The sequence below is a fragment of the Ochotona curzoniae genome, unplaced genomic scaffold (assembly GCF_017591425.1).
Source record: "Ochotona curzoniae isolate NIBS_2020 unplaced genomic scaffold, NIBS_Ocur_1.0 contig_2927, whole genome shotgun sequence".
In the NCBI taxonomy this organism is placed as follows: domain Eukaryota; kingdom Metazoa; phylum Chordata; class Mammalia; order Lagomorpha; family Ochotonidae; genus Ochotona; species Ochotona curzoniae.
The window spans coordinates 3,593,021-3,599,049 of NW_024465654.1; the positions used below are offsets into that span (position 1 = coordinate 3,593,021).

The 6,029-nt window shown below is 49.3% G+C and overlaps 1 pseudogene; it reads left to right on the top strand.

Annotated features, from left to right (window-relative positions):
- Positions 1–2,871: 2,871 nt before the first annotated feature.
- On the top strand, positions 2,872–3,176 carry LOC121155590 (annotated as a pseudogene).
- Positions 3,177–6,029: the final 2,853 nt, after the last annotated feature.

The window sequence follows — 6,029 nt, forward strand, 5'->3', positions numbered from 1 at the left end:
CTCCTACTGCAGTGTTTGGGAGACAAAGGAGGGACAGAGAGCACCTTGGGCTAAATCCTTGACCTTTGCTGCTAAAGAACTGTGGACCCGGTCCGGAGCTGTAGCCTAGTGGCAGGGTACCAGTTTGTGTCACAGAGGCCCTGTTTCCCGTTCAGCTCCCTGCCTGTGGCCTGGGAAAGCAGTCCAGGATGGCCCAAAGCCTTGGGACTCTGCACTCATGTGGGAGACCTGGAGGAAGTTCCTGGCTCCTGGCTTCGGATTGGCTCAGCTTCAGCTGTTGCGCTCACTTGGGGAGTGAATCATCAGATAGAAGATCTTCCTCTCTGTCTCTCCTCCTCTCTGTATATGTGCTTTCCAATAAAAATAAATCTTTAAAAATTGTCAGAATGTAAAGAAAATTAGTGTTAAAAAAAGGAACTACAGACCCTAATACCCTGACCCAGCTGCACGCATACAAGGGTTATAGCAATTGCCACAAAGTTGGCGAAAGAGTGGCAGGAGTCACTAGCCCACTGGAGTAAACGCAAAATTCAACAAGTCCGACCAACAGCTTACTGGATTTAGTTAGTTAGTTAAAATGTGTGGGTTTTTTTAAAGATTTATTTATTTTTATTGTAAAGTCAGATATACAGAGAAGGAAGAGACAGAGAGGATGATCTTCCATCTGATGACTCTCCCCAAGTGACCGCAACGGCCAGAGCTGAGTCAATGCGAAGCCAGTAGCCAGGAGCCAGGAGCTTCTTCCAGGTCTCCCACCTGAGTGCAGGAAAATAAAGATTTGGTCCATCCTTGATCACTTTCCCAAGCCTAATCAAGTAGGGAGCTGGATGGAAGTGGAGCATCCATGTACAGACTTGTGCCCGTATGCGATCCTGGTGTGTTTAAGGTGAAGATTTAAGCCACTAGGGTACCGTGCCAGGCCCACAGCATAGATTTTTTTTTAATCGAATAGGTAACTATGCTGGCACACTGGTATAGTTAACATATTAGGCATTAGCCAGGCTGACTGCCAGCCACGGGCTGCCCTTTCCCTGGCACTGTAACACTTGTCTAGGCACAAGACACCTTAGCCAGTTTGCTACAGCTGAATTTCTCTCTGAACCGCCCTGTCCGGGCTTCCTTGCTTTGCTAGTACGGCACCATGGCCTGGCTCACGGAAGCCCCCAGAAGTCACTTCACACTTGTCAAACATGCCTTGGTGGCATTGGCCACTGTTTTGCTACGTGCCTAGAACCGCTTCCCTGGGCAATCCGAAAGCCCTGGTGCTGGAGCCTGCGTGCCTGGATTCATTTAGAGGCGTCGTTACAGACAAGGATTGAGACAGAGAGAGAAGAAATGGATCCCGAAAGGACAGGACCAAAGCCAGGAGCTTGGGTCTCCCACGTAGCTGCTCAATACGTACGCAGCTGTATCATCTTCCCAGAATATTAAAGGGAACAATATCAGAAGTGGAGCAACTGGGACTTGAACCAGTGCTCATGAGACGCCGGCACTGTGAACAGCAGCTTAACTTGCTGCACCACAAAGCTGGCAGTAACAGTTTTTTTTTTTTTCTTATTCTACTTAATTATGTGAGATATGAAGTGACAGGGAGATAGAGATTTCTGTCAGAGGGGGAGCGGGAGAGACCAGGCTCAATCCAGGAATCCAATCGTCCTGGTCTCCCACGTGGGCGGCAGGCATGCAGGTGCTCCGGCCATCCTGTGCCGCCTGCCCAGGGCCGTTGGCAGGAAGCTGGATCGGCAGGGATGTACCAGGGACTTGAAGCGGTGCTCTCCCAACAGTGTGTTAGTCTGCTTCCTCACTGGCCCCCGACGGAAGCATTGCAGATGGTTTCTTGGTTGTCTTGTAAAATTTTATTGACACGCAAGTATGGTCTCTCAAAAGTTAGTGTTTAGATTTAACATATATGACTATGCAGTTAATCTGCAACAATTTCCATTGAGATGCCAAGATGGTTATCCTAAAGCACGTTTAAAATGCTCCAAGAGGCAAGGAAATGATGGAGGTGGGAAAGGTGCAAGAACGCTCCAGACTCGATCGCACTGGTATTTTATTAGAGTTTCTCACTGTACCAATAACAGGATAAAACACTGGGAGAAACAGAGCCTAGCCTGTTCGCCAGGTTAACATGGCATTACCCATTTGTGCCTCAGGCCTTCCCCGTGGCCCCTGGGCACCCCGCAACATGGTCCTCCAGGGGCGGGGCTCCGTCTATTCGTCCAAGCACTACAAGGGTGCGTTGGCGCCACCTGTTGACCACGGGTGACTGCTGCGGTGGCTTCTCCTACGCAAAGCGTCGCTCAGTCCAAGTTACAACGGGAGGAAGTGCTTAGATCTTACAGCTGTGCACGGCCTTGCGTCTCGACGCGCGCCTGTTTCTTGCAGGGAATCCTCTCCTGCGAAGGGGCAACGGCTTTCGTTTCTTTACCAGCCTCGATTTCCTGCATAACAACAACCAGTGGAGATAACACATAAAAAGATGTACATAAATAACCTGCAAAATGTTTTTATAGTCTAGCACAATTAAAAACTTTGGGAAAGGGCACAAGCCTAGCAATTAGGTTGCCTTCCTTTCTTGTACTTCCCACCCACCATTTATTTGTGAAACAGCTACAGGCGCGGAGAAGCAGTGAGCTCTTCCACCTGTTGGCTCACGCCCCCACTGGCTGTGACAGCCGAAGCCGGTCGGGCCCGAAGCCGGTCAGGCCCGAAGCCAGGCTCCCTCAGAGCTTCCTTGGAGTCTTACAAGTGGCTGCAGCCCGCCCAAGCACTTGTGCTAAACTGTGCTGTTTTCCCAGGCCATTAGCAGGGAGCTAGATCAGAAGTGAAAACAGCCTCTCAGCCAGGCCTCAGGTCCAAGCTGCCATCATGGACACCAGTTGGGTTTAGCCCATCAAGCTTGCCAGGTTCCCCAAGGTGCTGGGCAGGACCACTTCCCAGGGACAGTGCACGCAGGTGCGCGTGGAATTCATGGATGACACGAGCCACTGCATCATCCACAAGGTGAAAGGCCCCGTGCAGGAGGGCGACATGCTCACCCTGCCGGAGTGGGGGCGGGAGGCTCGGAGGCTGCGCTGAGCTGATGCCTGGCCCAGGAGGACATCCCACCAGCCCCGCGCCCCCGGAATGGCCTGCAATTGGTAAATAAAAGCGTTTGTATTGTAAAGAAAAAAAAAAAACCCAGCCAGGATTCTAACTAGCACCCATATGGGATGCGGGTGCCACAGTTAGAGGCCTGAATTGCTCTGGCTGTCTCATGTTGGAGCGCATCCCATTAGCGATGGCTCCATAACCGGGTTCCTGCCACTTGGGGGAGATCTAGTTCCTTCTGGCAGTAACTGTGGGCACTCAGGGAGTGAACCAGTGGAAGCAAGTGTTTCTTCTCTCAAATACATTTTAGTATGTTGGTATTAGAGTGGGTGGTTTGCAGGGCGATGAAGTCCCCTCTTGGACACCAACACTCTCTATGGAAGTGTCCGCATCAAATCCTAGCTGTTCTGCTCCGGAGCACCCTGCAAGGCTGAAAGCGTCCCCTCAAGCACTTGGCTCCCTGGAACTCACAGGGGAGACCCAGGCTCTTGGGTGCTAGCGTTGGCCTGGCTCAGGCCTGGCTTTGCAAGCATTTGGCAAGAGAACCAGTGGACTGACGAGCTCTGTCTCTATCTTTCAAACAGAATGAAAAAAAAAAATAAGCAAATATATATATATATATAAGGATTTTTATTGGAAACTCAGATTAATAGAAGGAAAGACACAGAGAAAGATCTTCTATCCTCTGGCTCACTCCCAAAAGGGCCACAAAGGCCAGAGCTGAGCAGATCCGAAACTAGGAGCCAGGAGCCTCTTCTGGGTCTCCGATGCAGGTACAGAGTCCCAAGGCCATCCTTGACTGCTTTCCCAGGCCACAAGCAGGGAGCTGGAAGGGAAGTGGAGCAGCCAGGACACAAACTGGCGCCCATACGGGATCCCAGCAGATCCAAGGTGAGGACTTGAGGCATTAGGCCACTGTGCTAGGTCCAGCAAAAAAAAAAAAAAAAAATTTAAGTTACTATTATTTTAATTTTAATGATATGAGGCTGTTCAGGTAACTAGAGAGGGAAGATAACCAGTAAATCTGTGTAGCCTCTAAGCAACAAAAGACAATTTTTAATAAAAATGTGATGTCTGACCTTGTAACGCATATGGAACTACTGTCTCCAAAAGCCAATGTCTTCCTGTGTCTTTCCTTACAACTTACAAAATGTTTTATATGCAAACGGAGTCTTACCTGTGTTTTTTCTTATAACGCTGCTCAGACATTTCTTTGTTGTATTTCTTCCTCTTTTCATGAAACCATTTAATTATCTGCAAAAACAAAGAAAAAAAAAAAAGAGATGTGGAGACGTTGCAGGCCGGAGTTAGGACATTGCTTTGAGGAACCGTTCACACGTGGCTATCAGGAAGAGAAAGCCGCTCACCTGTTCCTGTGTCATGTTAAACTCAAAGGACAGCGATAAGATGTCTGTCAGAGCGGGGCGTCTGGCTGACTTAAACGTTGCCCAGAGACTGCTCATGAGAGATCTGCTGACGAATCTGGAGTTTGGATCCGGCGCCTCATCTTCCGGCTGCCCTGGGCGCTCCTGCTCCGCTAGCGCCTCTTCCGTCTTTGCTTCCGCTCCTCCTCCTCTCCAGGTCTCTTCTCTCTGTCTCTCCTCTTCGCTGACATTCCTTTGTGGTTGCTCGGGATCCCAATCCCACCGTGCGGCCGGCTGTACTGGGAGGGCAGGATCTGTGGGATTAAAAGCAAGCGGCCGCTCAGTCAGACTTTCAGATCATGGTCAACACGGCAGTGGAAAAACACATCTGGTTTTCATAAGGGCCATGTCATACAAGGAATCGAGGAGATAAAGTCATCCAAATGGCACGCATATGGGATCCTGGTACATGCAAGGCAAGGATTTAGCTGTTGAGCCTCGAACCAGGCATGTCAATGAAAATGTTCACGAAAGGGACAGATCAAAGATGATTTACTTTTGGGTATAAGAATTCATACTAAGGAAGGAAAAAGCGTTAGCTGTTGAAATAAATCCATCTCCATGAAATGTTAACTAACTGATCAGGGCCTGGTGCGGTGGCCAGCGGCTGAAGTCCTTGCCTAGAACACACCGGGATCCCGTATGGGCAGCAGTTCTAATCCCAGCAGCTCCACTTCCCATCCAACTCCCTGCTTGTGGCCTGGGAAAGCAGTGGAGGATGGCCCAAAGCCTTGGGAGCCTGCATCCACGTGGGAGACCTGCAAGAAACTCTGGGATTCTGGCTTCAGATTGGCTCAGCTCCAGCCGGTGCTGTCACTTTGGGGGTGAACCACCGGATGCAAGATCTTCCTCCTTGTCTTCACTCCTCTTTGTATATCTGCCTTTCCAATACAAGCAAATAAATCTCTAAGGAATTAATAGATAAAAAAAAGAAGTTCTTCCAGTGTTTGCTGTGACACAGCATGTTAAGCTGCTCTGAGATAGCTTCCAATCCAGCACCCTGCTAGCATACCCGGAGGGCAGCAAAGGGTGGTCAGGATACTTGGGTCCCTCCCAACCGCTCGGAAGACCCCGAGGGAGCTAAATGCGCCCACTCCAGCTGCTGCCAGCATTTAGGGAGAGAACCAATGATGGCAGATCTCTCTCCTATTTGCCTCAGCCATTCTCTCTCTTTTTTAAGATTTATTTATTTTTATTGGAAAGTCAGATATACAGAGAGGAGGAGAGACAGAGAGTAAGGTCTTCTGTTTGATGATTCACTCCCCAACTGACCACAAGGGCCGGTGCTGCGCCCATCTGAAGCCAGCAGCCAGGAACCTCCTCCAGGTCTCCCACGCGGATGCAGTAAATTCAAATGCACCTATTTTTTAAAATGTTGTAGGATTCAAATTTATGGAATTCACGTCTCATCACAGATTTTCTGTTTTCTATCTTACTGATATCAGCAATGCAAACATGTGTAGATTTTACCATGGCAGGAAAAGTAAAACCCTTTCTTTGAGTTCCTTCTTT